This window comes from Oryctolagus cuniculus, chromosome 14 (genome assembly GCF_051225735.1).
Source record: "Oryctolagus cuniculus isolate XC-2025 breed Fujian yellow rabbit chromosome 14, ASM5122573v1, whole genome shotgun sequence".
NCBI lineage: Eukaryota > Metazoa > Chordata > Mammalia > Lagomorpha > Leporidae > Oryctolagus > Oryctolagus cuniculus.
In genome coordinates this window covers 67,366,950-67,383,324 of record NC_142880.1, presented here as the reverse complement: position 1 = coordinate 67,383,324, position 16,375 = coordinate 67,366,950, and the positions used below count along the sequence as shown (strand labels likewise).

Genomic DNA, 16,375 nt, shown 5'->3' with positions numbered 1-16,375 from the left:
GCACATGGATTTCAATAATTTTGTATTAGTACAAGCTTATATTTTAATTCCATTCTGCACTAATTTGTTGAAGCACCCTTGTATAAATATTTAGGTATATACACATGGATAGATATATTGATAATATATATTTGTCATTATATATAGATTTTTATATACAGTTTGTTATAATCAAATCCTTCATTCTTTACTTTCTTAATCCATTTAATCATTTCAGAAGTAAATGCCTTAGGTTACTTGTTTTGACAGTTTTTGCCATTTATTTTAGATTTTAAATCTTGGTGAATTGCATCATGTTTTTAGTTTCAGGTAGTAATCTTTTTCCATGTAAAATTCTTTTCAACTTTTTGACTAGATTTCTCCTGTTTTATATTAATATTTATATGATTTTTGTTAAAAATTGCCAAATATATCTTTTTTTTTTTTTTTTTTTTTTTTTGACAGGCAGAGTGGACAGTGAGAGAGAGAGACAGAGAGAAAGGTCTTCCTTTGCCGTTGGTTCACCCTCCAATGGCCGCCGCTGCAGCCGGCGCACCGTGCTGATCCGATGGCAGGAGCCAGGAGCCAGGTGCTTTTCCTGGTCTCCCATGGGGTGCAGGGCCCAAGCACTTGGGCCATCCTCCACTGCACTCCCTGGCCATAGCAGAGAGCTGGCCTGGAAGAGGGGCAACCGGGACAGAATCCGGCGCCCCGACCGGGACTAGAACCCGGTGTGCCGGCGCCGCAAGGTGGAGGATTAGCCTATTGAGCCACGGCGCCGGCTCCAAATATATCTTTTTCCATCTTTTCTTCTTTCTTGCATTTGTTTTAGATCTGACTCTCACAAATGCTTTTACAAGCACCTTTTCATTGTTACTATAATATGATAATTCGTATTTTAAAAGGAATTTCAACATATTGACATTTAATAGGTTTACTGATATATTTTAATGTTCCTCTATTTAAAACTTTAACATATTTTCTTGTTTTTCTTATTTTCTCCCTTTTGTTGATTAATTTTCTTGTCCTTTTTTTAGATTTAATCTATTAGTGTTTTTTAATCTTTAATGCTTAACCATTAATGCTGATATTTAAACATATGTTTTCCATCACTATTACATGTTTTTCAGTATCTTTATTTATCAATTTTACTTTCCTCTCCTGGCTTCCTATTCCACAGCCTTTTCCCAAGAGTGGATGAAACAATCTAAAATTTTAGCTCCTAATTGTTACTTAGTGTACTTTATTCCATTGTTTACAGTCATCTTTTCTTTGCAGTAACATCAAGATTTGTAAATACAGTAACAATAATTGCTTAGACTTAACTACACCCTTTACCGTTTCTTTGCTTACTACTCTTAGATTTCATTTTTGGTTTAGGAGGGCTACCTCCTTGATAATTTTTTTCAAAAGATGATTTATGATTCTTTGCAAATTCAAAATGGTCCTCCATTTGCTGTTGTTTTAGGTATTCCTTCATGAGATGGAATTTTAGATTTAAAAATTACCTTTACCCTGAATTTTGAGGACATTTCCCACATCTTACATTTTACAAAGTCAGTCTGATGTCAGACTACTCCTCTGTGCCTTATTGATAGCTCATTTCTTTTCTTATAACCTTCAGGACTTCCTCTACCTTTGAGATCAAACTGAACTGCTTTGATGGTGGAGCCCGAGTGTTAATTCTTTAATAAGCTTCCCCTGGAGACACTCCTGTGAGTCAAGGAGAGATTAAAGGGCTGCTCTTGGGATTCTTTCCTGGGGACAAACTGCAGAAAGCTGCTCTAATTACAGTCAGGTGAGGATGTGCTCGAAGCTGGTTTGACAGTCTTTGATGATGTCCCTCTCCGACGTGCCACCTGCTCCTGGAACCTTCTAGCGCCCCTTAACTTTGAGCTAGAACTCTCTCTGGGCTTCATTAAATGCTCTCTCGCCTCTGCAGCAGCCTTTTGCTGGATCTCCTTTTTCTCTTTTGTGCTTTTCCCTGTTAATCTGGCTGTGTCTTGTTTCCATATGGAAAAAGTGTATTAGATGTCCACTCTTTTCTTTCTAATGCTTTCATTTATTGATGTATGTGTTGCTTTTTGCCCTTTACATCATCTCAGAGGGACTTGGGGAGAGAGAAGAGAAAGGAAAGTGCTCACTCAGCAATCTTCAATGGTGCTTTATTCTCTATCACATGCTTATCTTGTATTTTTAATTTATTTTTTTAAGATTTTTTTTTATTCCAAAAGCAGAGTTATAGAGAGAGAAGGAGAGACAGAGAGAGGGAAAGAACTTTCATCCACTGGTTCACTCCCCAAATGGTCACAAAAGCCAGGAACCCAAGTTCTTGGGTCCTTCTAGCCATGTGGGAGACCAGAAGTAGCTCCTGGCTCTTGGCTCCAGCCTGGCCCAGTCCTGGGTGTTACGGCCATTTGAGAAGTGAAACCACAGATGGAAGATTGGAAGATCGATCAATCTCTCTCTCTCTCTCTGTCTCTGTCTCTTTCCGTCTCTCTGCCTTTCAAATAAATATGTAAATATTTTAACAAGAAATAACTACTATGTGTTAACGCATTTATCATTTTCCATCTATGCTTTGTGCTCCCCCTTCACAGGACTTAATGCTTCTATCCAAACTTGTCATGTTGTATATCCCTGACCCACTGGGTGTGTCTCAGCCATACCCTTTCAACTTTCTCGACTTTCTTTGTACCGCTATTTCAAGGGCAAGTCTCCATTTTTCTCCCTTATATAAACACTAAATGATCACTACCTCCTTGAAATATTTTCAGTCATTTTGGTCAAAACAGAAGCCCAGGAGCTTAAACTCTCTATTCTCCTGCTATTTCCAAATGCACACCTTAGACTTTGTGTCTCCATGGCACACTTCTTTACCTAGCAACATCAGATTAATCAAATTCTCTCAAACCATCTCCTGCCAAGGAAAAAAAGCCATGGGCTTTTTCCAGCCTCTGATTGTAGCAGGATTGACATTTGCAGAATTTGTATTAGCAATTTGTGCCCACAGAAAAGAGATTCTGGTTTAAAGTAAACTTCAATTTAGACATCTGTGGGTGTATCTGATAAACTGGGAACATCACTAGCCTGAAAGCAAAGGACCCTCCATGACAAAATAATCTTCAAAATGAGCACTTGTAACACAGACTGCCTGTACCAGGGGCCAACTCTGAGCTAGCTTCTGCATATAATACAATGTGCTCTAAAAGAACAGTCATAAAATGTCAGTTTGAGGTTTACACATACACACACAATGTCAATTATACCTTCAACAACTACTTAGATCAATAAAATATTTTTTCATTCAGGAGTATAATTGCTAAATTTGCAATATTATTTATAGTTGTGTATACCAATAATAAAATAAAACCTACTTGTATTCCTGTTTCTAAATTCAAAGTATTGACTGTACTTGGAGTAGATCAAACGTACTGCCCTACCTGGGTATGGCATTGGGGAAAAAAATAAGACTTTTGTAATGTTCACCTTATGTCAAGAATTATTTGCCAGAGGTATATATTTTTACATCTGATTTATTGATGGAAAATGAGGGCTGAATTAAGGTAAGCAAAATGTGTAAGGTAATTTGTCGCTCCCCCTCTTCGTGGAGGAACGACACTAAACCCTGCGCTGTTCTTTTGTCTGCTCGGCCCTTCCCAGGTTTGCTGCTGGTCCTTCCCGGGTTGGCTGCCGACCCCTCCACCTCCGTGGAGGGGCGGCACCCCCTGCCACTTTCCCTGCTTCCGCGGAGGAGCAGCACACCGCCGGCCGGCTCTCTGGGGGGCTGCTCAGGTGTTCCTCAGGTGTTCCTGGTGCATGTTGTCTCTCTCCTCCTTTATAGTCCTCTTCCACCAATCCCAACTCTGCTACCCACACACCGAGCACGCTGCTCTCCTCCAATCAGGAGCAGGATCAGCTCCTGCAGCTTATCAGTCAAATTGGCGAGAGGCAGCTGCGTAGAAGTTTTACTCCTCCCCAGCGCCATATTGTGGGAGAGCAGATGCATAGAATAAGTCTTAATTCCAGTAACTTAGTCTAGTCTCAGTTGCTCCCCACAGTAATTGAAAAAGAAAACAACAAAACAGAATTAAACTCTACCAAGTCTACCAGTTCCAACGCCTGTGCTTCCAGGAAGTCATGAGACTCAGCTTCCAGACATGAGCCTCATGTTCTTAATACAGAAAGGGCAAGGGTGGGTAAACTCACACCTGCAGGCCCTCTTAGCTAATTAATTGAGCTTGAGTTTGTTGGGTATTCTCTAGAGGTCAGATATTAAGCTAAACATTTTATATGGTGTGTATTAAACACACACACAGCTAAGTGAAGTAGGGAAGGAGACTGAGACCCAAGGAGGATGATTAGCATGCTGAAGAACTTGAGATGGAAAATGGATGTAAATTCACACCTGTAGGCTGGAGCCAGCGTTGTGGTGCAGTGAGGTAAGCTGTTGCCTGCAACACCAGCATCCCTTATTAGAGCTCTAGTTAGAGTCTCAGCTGCTCTGGCTCCCAAGTATCTCCCTATTAACGTTCCTGAGAAAACAGCAGAAGATGGTCCAAATACATGGGCCCCTGACACCCATGTGGTAGACCCAAATGGAACTCTGGACTCCAGGTTTGGCCTGGCCCAGCCCATACCATTGTGGCATTTGGGAAATAAACCACTGGATGGAAGGTCTGTTTCTCTCTCCCTCTTCCTCCTTCCCTTGTCTCTCCCTCTCTCCCTCCATATCTCTTTCTCTCTCTCTCTCTCTCTTCCTCTCTCTCTCTGTTACTCTGCCTTTCAAATAAACAAAAAATAAATGTTTTTTCCTTTTTTTAACTTTTATTTAATGAATATAAATTTCCAAAGTACAGCTTATGCATTACAATGGCTTCCCCCCCCATAACTTCCCTCCCACCCACAACCCTCCCCTCTCCCACACCCTCTCCCCTTCCATTCACATCAAGATTCATTTTCAATTCTCTTTATATACAGAATATCAATTTAGTATATATTAAGTAAAGATTTCAACAGTTTGCACCCACATAGAAACACAAAGTGAAAAATACTGTTTGAGTACTAGTTATAGCATTAAATCACAATGTACAGCACACTAAGGACAGAGATCCTACATGGGGAGTAAGTGCACTGTGACTCCTGTTGTTGACTTAACAACTTGACACTCTTGTTTATGGCATCAGTAATCACCCTAGGCTCTTGTCATGAGTTGCCAAGGCTATGGAAGCCTTTTGAGTTCACCGACTCTGATCATATTTAGACAAGACCATGGTCAAAGTGGAAGTTATCTCCTCCCTTCAGAGAAAGGTACCTCCTTCTTTGATGACCCATTCTTTCCACCGGGATCTCACTCACAGAGATCTTTCATTTAGGTCATTTTTTTTTTGCCAGAGTGTCTTGGCTTTCCATGCCAGAAATACTCTCATGGGCTTTTCAGCTGGATCTGCATGCCTTACGGGATGATTCTGAGGCCAGAGTGCTGTTAGGACATTTGCCATTCTATGGGTCTGCTGTGTATCTCACTTCCCATGTTGGATTGTTCTCTCCCTTTTTGATTCTATCAGCTAGTATTTGCAGACACTATTCTTGTTTATGTTATCCCTTTGGTTTTTAGTCCTATCATTACAATCACTTGTAAACAGAAATTGATCACTGGGACTAGTGAGATAGCATTGGTACACGCCACCTCAATGGGATTGAATTCGAATCCCCTGGTATGTTTCTAACTCTACCGTTTCAGGTAAGTCAGCTTGAGCATGTCCCGAATTGCACATCTCTTCCCTCTCTTATTCCCACTCTTATGTTTAACAGCGATCACTTTTCAGTTAAGTTTCAGCACTTAAGAAGAATTGTGTATTGATTACAGTATTCAACCAAAAGTAGTAAGTAGAACAAACAAAAAAAAATACTAAGAGGGATAACATATTAAGCTGCTCATCAACAGTCAGGGTGAGGGCTGATCAAGTCACCGTTTCTCACAGTGTTCATTTCACTTTAACAGGTTTCCTTTTTGGTGCTCAGTTGGTTGTCACCTATCAGGGAGAACAAGTGGTATTTGTCCCTTTGGGATTGACTTATTTCATGAAGCCAGACCTACAGGAATCATGAGACACCCACTTTGCCTGAAGTGCCTCTGTGTTTGAAAGTAGTTGTTCTCAGTTAGGGGTAGGTGTCCAAACATGTATAGGAGTGTCCAGCAGAAGGATCAGGCCATCAAGGAGAGAGGCGCCTTTCTCTGAAGGGAGGAAGGAACCTCCACTGTGATACGGCCTTGACTAAACAATTTCAGAGTTGGTGAACTCAAGGGGCCTCCATAGCCTAGACAGCTCATAGCAAGAGTCTCGGGTGATTGCTGACGTCATAAATAAGAGTGCCAATTGTTAAATCAACAACGGAGTCACTGGGTTCATGCTCCCCTCGCAGGATCTCTGTCCTTAATATGTTTATCTATGAAACTCAAAAACAACACTACTAGTCGAACAATACCCTATACCTGGTTCGGTTGTGTGAGTGCAACCTGTTGAAATCCCTGCTTAGTATATACTAAATTGATCTTCGGTATATGAAGGTAACCGAAAATGAAACGTGATGAAGGGGGGAGAGGGGAGAGGAAGTGGGTGAGGGGAGGGCCACGGGAGGGAGGGAGGTCGGGGGGAAGCCACAACAATGCAAAAGATGCATTTTATATTCTACTTAAAACTACTGGTTGAGCTCTGTAATTAATACACAATTACTCTTAGGTGTTTAATTAATGCTATAACTAGTACTCAAATAGTATTTTACACTTTATGTTTCTGTGTGGGAGCAAAATGTGGTAATCTTTACTTAACATACGCTAAATTGATCTTCTGTATATAAAGATAATTGAAAATTAATTGTGATGTGAAGGGGAAGGGAAGAGGGAATGGGAGAGGGGAGCATTGTGGATGGGAGGGAAGACACGGGGGGGGGGGGGAGGAGGCTATTGTGGTCCATAAGCTGTACTTTGGAAATTTATGCTCATTAAATAAATTTAAAAAAAAAATGTAAATGAGACAAGAAAAGACATATAAAGCTGAAACTCATTTCAGAGAAATTTTAAAAAGACAAAAATAATTTGCTATATATATGAGAGCCACATGCATAACAAATTATAATAAAGTATATAATGCCTGAGGAAAAAAAAAATGTATAGGAGTGTAGTTTCCAGAAGTATATTAACATTGTACAATTACTTTATGTTCCTATTTCACAAATACCTTTGTTTTAGCACAGATTATTCACAATGATCCTTAATTGTTGATATCCACATATTAGGGGAACACCACTGTAAATGGGATGGAAAGCTGGAAGGAATAAGTGAGCTTTTCTCCAGATTTTTAGAAATCACAATGAATAGACAGTCAAAGGCCCAGGCATGGAGCATTGAGGGGACAGATGCAAAAGCAAGTGTTGGGAGAAGATCCCTCATCAGATGCCTCTCCTTAACATAGAAACCATACCTGTCCAAGCAAATCAAATCTCTTTCTAAAGATATTTTCAGTCTTGATATTTGTGTCTTTCTTGTAAGTATGTGTGCTTATCCTATCACACAGTTAGGTTACAGTAGTAAAATGATGGCTATATTCCTTATTTCCATGGAGCATGTAGTCTTACACAGAAGTTTAGAAGCCCATCTTTGGCTGGCGCTGCAGCTCACTAAGCTAATCCTCTGCCTGCAGTGCTGGCACCCCAGGTTCTAGTCCCAGTTGGAGCACCGGATTCTGTCCCAGTTGCTCCTCTTCCAGTCCAGCTCTCTGCTGTGGCCCGGGAAGGCAGTGGAGGATGGCCCAAGTGCTTGGGCCCTGCACCCGCATGGGAGACCAGGAGAAGCACCTGGCTCTTGGCTTCAGATCAGTGCAGCGCGCCGGCTGAAGCGGCAATTTGGGGGATGAACCAACAGAAGGAAGACCTTTATCTCTGTCTCTCTCTCTCTCTCTCTCTCACTGTCTAACTTTGCCTGTCAAAAAAAAAAAAAAAAAGAAGAAGAAGAAGAAGAAGAAGCCCATCTTGGGCTCTTCTCTCTGCAGGTGGGTGGGAAGTCATTAACTAATACCTAGTTCATGTTGAATTTTCCTGCTGATGTTCAGGAATGGCTGGAAGCCATGTCAACTTTTTTTTTTAATCTCTGAGGAAAGGTTGGCAAAAAAAGAGGTGTCAAAGCCAAACTTTACCTACTTTAAATTATGCCAGAGTGCAGCCCTGTTTGCTCCCAGCTGAGCACAAGCTCATAAAACCTATTTCTGTCATGTGGCATTTGAGCGTATGCAGATTATTGAGAATTTGGATCAGGCTGGACACACAGCAATGAGAAAGAAGAGGAAGGGAGAGATGTGAAATTCATTATGAAAGAAAAAATGAGAGTAGTCAGTGATTGGATGTGGAGGCCAAGGAAGAAATGGGATCCAAAGCAAGATCCAGATTTGTTAGCCTGGGTGATTTGGGAATACTTACAGGTTGATAACATCAGCCAACACAATTATTTGAAAAGTGCTGACAAAGACATCTGCATGGAAGTAAGAAAAGTATGTTCACCATATTTGGATGAAAAGTGGTGCTCATCTTTCTGTTAATATTCAGATGAAATGACTAAAGGCCTCTCTGCCCTTCACAATATCGAATCTCGTGATAACTCATGTAGTCTGAGCTGTATTTCTAAGTACAAATGGAGAAAAAAATGGAAAATTTGAGCAGTTTCCTATATGTTTGGGAATGAAATCCATTGCTTCTCCTACCTGGTGTTACTGAGTACTGCTTTGTAACAGGCACAACTGTAATTTTCTATACATGTTTGGCAATTTAATGTCACACCAAACCTGTAAGGCAGGAGCTATCAGCATTCCCATTTTTCCTGTGAATAAACGGAGGCCCAGAGCCAGGAGTTGCATACAGCACATCCTGACCTAACAACCTTGCCCCTGCCTTTTGCACATTCTGCCTCTGCCCTTATGGTACCACTGGCATCAGGGGGAGGCTGTAGGAAACAAAAGCAATCTTATGTATGTATCTTTCATCCCCAAACCTATTTGTCTCCCAGGTAAATTTACTCCCCTTTCTGACTTCCTCACAATGTATTTTGAGCTTAGCATATTAAAGAATTTGAGGATATTTGTTCCCCCAGAAAAAAGTGTCTAATTCCTTCACATCTAACATAAGTAAAATAAGTGATTCAACTAATTCTTCCCAAGACAATGATGTCCAGCCATAGGTTACAAAAGCCGCTGGCAAATTTGGTCTGATCATTTCCCTAATTAGCAAGTAGTTATTTAAATTCTTCCTTACTACACCTGCCCTAGATTGGAATGGAAGATGAGAATATGCCAGCACAGTTTATAAGGAAATTCTTTCTTGGTTAACTTAATCTATGAATAATATACTTTCTTATTATGATGAACATCAACTAAAACCTTCTTATAGTTTAATAAACATATATTTATTACTGACATGAACCAGGTATCGTGTGCCAAATGAGGGTAGTATGAAAATTAAGTCATGATTTCAGTCCGGCAAGAAACATTTAGTCACATCTAATGATAAGACAGCAAGCATTTAAAAAAATAAAATTAACAGTGTTATCCAAGATATGGAAAAATCAGGACTTTTTGCACAGTTTGTAGTAAGATATAACAGTGCAGACAGTGTGGAAAACAGTAAGGTGATGGTCATAAAATTCTTAGGCATAGACTCACCACATGATCCAGCAATGCTACTTCTACACGTATACCAAAAAGAATTGAAAATAGGGACTCTACAGATGCTTGTAAATCTACGTTCATAGCAGCTCTATTCACAGTAGTTAAAAAGTGGAAATAACCTAAGTGTCCATTAACAGATGAATGGACAAACAAAATGTGGAAGTCCGTTAACAGATGAATGGACAAACAAAATGTGGAAGCTATAGTTGAATATTATTCTTCCTCAAAAAGGATGGAAATGCTGACATGTGCTACAACATGGACCACCCTGGAGTGTGTGATGCTAAATGAAGCAAGCCAGCTGCAAAAGAGCAAGTACCATATGATTCCATTCATCTGAAGCACCTAGAAGTAGTCAAATTTATAGAGACAAGGAATGGCTGGGGAAGGTGGGATGGGAAGTTATTATTTAACTGATATGGAGATTCAATTGGGAAGATGACAAAGTTTTAGAGATGAATGGTGGTAATGATTATATAACAATAAAAATGTACTTAATGCCACTGAGTTGTACACTTGAAAGGGTTTAAAGATGGGAGTTTAGTACAGCAATTGAATCACTACTTGAAATACCAGTATCCGTATCAGAGAGCCTGGTTTGAATTCTAGCTGCCTTTATTCTGATCCAGCTTCCTGGTAATGCACACCCTGAGAGGCAGCAGATGATGGCTCAAGAGCTTGAGCCTCTGCCACCTGCCTGGAGAGCTATAATGAGTTCCAGGCTCTGGCTTCAACCTGGCTCAGTCCTGGCTGTGGTACGCATTTGGGGAGTAAACCAGCAGATAGAAGATCTCTTTCCTGTCTCTCATCTTTACGCAGTTGAAATAAAATGAAAAATAAATGAATTTTTAATGGTTGAAATGGTTAATTTTACTGCTGCAATTAAAGAAATTAAATTTTTAGTTAAAAAGGCAACCGTCTGTCATGGGAGACCTGTACACAAGCAAATAGGTAAGAATCCAATGAGTGCTGAGACAGAGATATGCATTCACAGAGAGCATTTGCTAAACTAGGTCTACATGGAGTCCTTTTATGCACAGTCAGAAAATAAAGGAGAAGATGTGAAGATGTTGCCAGGTTGAAATGCTGAGCATTGGGAGCCACACAGCCCTGGAGGATTCAGTCACGTACCCCTAGGCCTGGCAGGTCAAAATCAGAGAATAAGGGTAGCAAATTCTTCCAAATCCATGGTACACAAGAAAGGATAAAACAATTAAAGATGCAGACTGACTCCACAAAGCACACAATCCACACCCTTGAACACACAGGGATTCCCAAACTTGATAAAAACTCCACAGAGTTGGGGAAAGGACAAAAGGGAAGTGACAGTAGCATGGGAGTTGGAGTGTAGACCCTGCGTGATTGGCCTGGCAGTGTGGGAAGTGGATCATCATCACAGGGAGCAGGGAGAAATGGGGAGCAGCAGGCAGCAAAATCAGTGGCTGGAGAGAGGTGAATCGTTGGTCCATTAACCCATTTACTAGAACTGCACAACACCTGCCCTGAAATGCTGCCTCCACTGCCCTTCCTACTGACAGTGAACAACAGATTACTCTTAGGAGTACAGCAGCCAAGATGCCTAAGTACTTTCAAACCTGCTTAAACCCATCCTATGTACCCAATTTCTAAATAACTCTCTTTCCAAAGCTCAGGACCTGTGTATCTTCCTAGAAGAAAGAACAGCACATTTATTTCAACTCTGTGCACCTGCCAGTGATATAGGAAGGAAAACAAGTCCTGCCTGGCTTAGGCCTTGACCTGTGAAACTAACTCAAGCTCATCCATTGAGCTGGGACAGTGTTAGAACAGGGCCAGCCTAGTTCTATGGCCAGTTCAATATAACTAGAAATCTCACATGCTAAAACCTAAAAGTCCAAGTCTAAAAGTTGAAAATTCAAGCAGAAATTCTATAGTTTTTTTTAACAAAAACAAAAAAGCTAATATTTAAATAATAAAATCCATGGTAAGACTCTTCTAGACAGGAAAACTAAAAGAGATTCTTCTCTACCCCCACACTAAGCAATATTACTAGGAACAAACACATAGTCCCTAAAAGACTCTTACTTTGACACATTTTGTAGACAGGAAGCACAATGTCTCAGGGCACAGAGACAATAGAGTGGATGAAAGAATTCAAGACAATCTACTGAGGCCCAGAGGTCTGGAAAAGAATCCACCCTGACCACAAGGCAAATCCAAACAACTCCCATGTAGATTTTCAACCAGTGTGCCCAAATTTACTGCTAGTGGCATTGGTCCCAGACTTGCCTTTTTGGAATCAGGAAGGAAAACCAAAATAAATCAAAATAAATCCAGCTAGTACTTCTAGCTCCCTAAAATCCCTGAACAAGGGTCATAGTCAAGTAGCCTTAATAGGTGGAGGTCAATATTTTGTTCTTCATTTAAAAATGTTAGTTGTTGACTCTGTTACGTCATTAACTGCAATGATCCCTGAGCCAATAAGTGACCAATTTCTATCTTATTATTCACAGATTACCAGTAGGCTCTCTTAGTGGTAATTTAACAGTAGCACCAGAATGTCTCATCATTTTCCAGTGAGAGTCGTTCCATGTTATCCCCACCCCACCCCACCCCCACTCCACTCCGCCAAATCCTTTACTCATGCTTTTCCCTTTCCATTTGACTGTTCTGACCTTTCTCAATAGCTCCTCCAAATTAATAAATTGCTTATGGTACCAAATAAAGGCAAGTGACTAAAAAGTGATATTTTCTTGGGTCAATCTTGCTTCAGATGTGAATAGTAACCAGAGAACAGTCCCTATCACTACCCAATTTGAGAAGTATTTGAGGTTAGCCTACTGTGTGGAATGTGTGGTCAGCGGGAGGGCCTTGCTCTTCAAGTGTAAGATGCAATATTTTATAGTTTTGAAATAGCATTTAAATGTATAAAAAGAAGACTATCAAAGCCTAAGGAGGGGGCTGGCACCATGGCTCACTTGGTTAATCCTCTGCCTGTGGCTCCGGCATCCCATATGGGCTCCAGGTTCTAGTTCTGGTTGCTCCTCTTCCAGTCCAGCTCTCTGCTGTGGCCCGGGAAGGCAGTGGAGGATGTCCCAAGTGCTTGGGCGCCTGCACCCGTGTGGAAGACCAGGATGAAGCACGTGGCTCCTGGCTTTGGATCAGTGCAGCACCAGCTATAGCGGCCATTTAGGGAGTTATATTTACATATCACTTGGTGGATAACAGTTCATGCAGAAAATCAACCATTTTTATGAAATGTTTGGACTTTTATAAGAAATTTATTTATGTGTGTTATTTGCCACTTCTTATTAAAAGGTGTGTGGACAATAATACATCACAAATGTCATTTTATAAAAGGTAGCTACAATTTGGTTTAGGTACTTTACACTCCAACATAATTTTTTTGCTTGCACATAGGTACTTTGCTATATTTCAACAACATATTACAAATTAGTTTGGCATTCTTGGCATGATATCAAACACATTAAAAGATTTCTCCTTTAAAATAATATGAAATAAATTCCTGTTTAGAGAGATTTTGTGAAGAGTTTCTGACAATTAGAAATTGTTTGCTGACACTGGAAAGGTAGCAATTATAACTATAATTTCATGAAATTGATTTTACAAAAACTTAGGTCAGTGCTTCGAGCTAAGGAAAAATACAATGAGGTGCATAAATACAAAAGCCCTGAATCTTTGGGAACACTAACGATGCAAAAGTCCTTTATATAAGTAGGGTAATTAATCAGGAAATGTTAGATGAGACAGGGCCTTGGGTTCCAGGCTATGGGAGTGAGAATTTACTGAAAGGTAATATATTTTTTTTTTTTTTTACTTATTTGACAGATAGAGTTAGACAGTGAGAGAGAGAGAGAGAGAAAGGTCTTCCCTCCATTGGTTCACCCCAAAAATGGCCACCACGGCTGGCGCTGCCCCAATCTGAAGCCAGGAGCCAGGTGCTTCTTCCTGGTCTCCCATGCGGGTGCAGGTGCCCAAGCACTTGGGCCATCCTCCACTGCCTTCCGAAGCCACAGCAGAGAGCTGGACTGGAAGAGGAGCAGCCGGGACCAGAACCCGGCGCCCACATGGGATGCCAGTGCCGCAGGCAGAGGACCAGCTAAGTGAGCCACAGCGCCAGCCAGACAGGTAATATTTTATCACTAGGCTTGCTTGGGTGGAGGAAGAGGAGGCCTAAAACTATGCAAAATATGACTTTTGTGTCCTCTTTGAAACAGAAATCAGACCTGATTAAAATCTTCAGGTGCCCCCTACTGGTGAGGAACATTTGGTATTGCGCCAGTGGACTAGTTGATGAATTCCCAGGCAGATGGAATAAAGCACAGAAGAAATACAAATAATACCCAAAAATATACTAAAGCAAAGTTCTCCAACAGTTAAGAGCATTATCCTCTAAAAAATAGCTCATTTTCAGTAAAAGTGCAGGTGGAGGGATAAAATCAGAAGAGAAGTTCTTCTCCAGTGGTTTAGAGAGCATTGGCAGAGTTGGTAAACTGTGGAGAATGGAAAGTATAAATCTTCATTTTATTTTTTAAAGATTTATTTATTTATTTGAAAGTCAATTACACAGAGAGATAAGAAGAGGCAGAGAGAGAGAGAGAGGAGCACTTCCATCTGCTGATTCACTCCCCAGTTGGCCTCAACAGCCAGAGCTGTGCTGATCCGAAGCAAGGAGCCAGGTCTTCCTGTGCGGTGCAGGGGCCCAAGGACTTGGGCCATATTCTACTGCTTTCCCTGGCCATAGCTGGATCGGAAGTGGAGCAGCCTAGACTCAAACCAGGGTCCATATGGGATGCTGGCACTGCAGGCAGTAGCTTTATCTGCTGTGCCACAGCACTGACCCCTAAATCTTCATTTTAAATGTCTTCAAAAACCTGCACCTCCACCTGCAGTGCCAGCATCCCAAGTGGGTGCTGGTTCTAGTCCCGGCTGCTCCACTTCCAATCCAGCTCTCTGCTGTGGCCTGGGAAGGCAGTTGAAGATGGCCCAAGTGCTTGGGCCCCTGCACCCGCGTGGGAGACTGGGAAGAAGCACCTGGCTTCTGGCTTTGGATCAGCACAGCTCCAGCTGCTGCAGTCATTTGGGGAGTGAACCAACAGACAGAAGACCTTTCTCCCTGTTTCTCCTTCTCACTGTCTGTAACTCTAGCTCTCAAATAAATAAAAGCTTAAAAAAAGAATTAAAAACAGAATTAGAGAGTTAATTCATATGCCATTCAGTTCATATACTTAAGTATGTAATTCAACATTTTTTATTATAGTCATTGAGTTACATGATTAACATAATCAATTTTAGGACCTTTTCTTACTACTAAAAGAAATCCATACCAAGGAAGAGTGGCATACATTCCAATCCAAGGATGCAATCTCCATGCATCTTTGGATTGTAGAAAAGTATGATAAATCAGCTTTCACAAAGACTTTATCTAACATCTTATACGTATACTTTCCATCATATTTTAAAATATGAACTCCTTAGTAAAATTATATAGTATTTTTTGATACTCTTGGTGCACCCCCATGCTTTATTCAAGGTAATATTGTCCATATTTTGTAAATGAGAAAACTAAAATACAGAAATATTAAATGATAACTTTAAGTGGTTGCAGAAGGGAGCCTAAATTCCAGACTATGGTTCTTTTTTTTTTAAAGAAAGTTTAATTTTTTTAAGCAAGATTTATTTGTTTATTTGAAAGGCAGAGTTACACAGACAAAGAGAGGGAGAGAAAAGGAGAGAGATCTTTCATCCACTGGTTCACTCCCCCAAATGGCTGCAAGGGCCAGAGCTGGGCTGATCCAAAGCCAGGAGCTTCTTTCAGGTCTCCTACCTGGGTGCCAGGGCCCAAGCACTTGGGACATCCTCTGCTGCTTTCCCAGGTGCATTAGCAGGGATCTGAATCGCAAGTGGAGCAGCCGGGACTTGAACCGGCACCCATGTGGGATGACGGCACTTCAGGCGGCAGTTTAACCCACATCATAGTGCTGGCCCCAGACCATGGTTCTAAATCATATAAATCCTATGTATTTTTATTGTATAATACTTTACAGGATGTAGATAAGCTGATTATATCCATCTCCAAAATACAGAGAATGATTGTATTTCAAAAAATCTTCCACTTTGAAAAAGTAGTCGAAATTAAACGTGTTTATCAATATACCTGTGTCATTTCCTTTTCGATTGATGTTCACTATCAAAATGTTACTGTATAAATGAAAAATTTTCCAGCTGTTTAGCTACTTATTAAATGCCATGGAAAAAAAATTGAATGTGTGTGAAATTATGATTGTTACCACGGTGGTAAACTATAGTATCAAACTCTCTTCATAAATCATTCCTATATGAACCAAACAAAATGAAACTAGATAAACATTGCGAGTTTCTTTTATTTAAAGCAGAAAACATATTTAATAAGAACCTGTAAAAAATTAAATTCAGAATTTATCACAATCCTTACTATATGTCAGTCCTTGTGCAAGTTTCTATGATTCAGAATAGATAAAATCAGTTAGCAAGAATTAGTTTTTTAGCAATTTGTTCTTTCAATTAAGGTTATTGTTGAGTTCACCAATATCTTCTTGTGATGTATAATAAAGTTTGCAACAAAAGTGTCCCTCTCTCTGAAAGGCGATGAAGAAAGAATGATGCTTGCTTTATTTAGCAAATGAATAGAAAATAATTTT

General features: G+C 40.4%; 1 protein-coding gene across 1 annotated transcript in view; it reads left to right on the top strand.

Annotated features, from left to right (window-relative positions):
- Positions 1–10,126, top strand: part of LOC100339238 (uncharacterized) — a 212,952-nt gene extending 202,826 nt beyond the window's left edge. The window contains exon 5 of the transcript XR_016220165.1: positions 9,833–10,126. The gene's annotated coding sequence lies outside the window, so the exon portion shown is untranslated. The remainder of the gene's footprint in view (positions 1–9,832) is intronic.
- Positions 10,127–16,375: the final 6,249 nt, after the last annotated feature.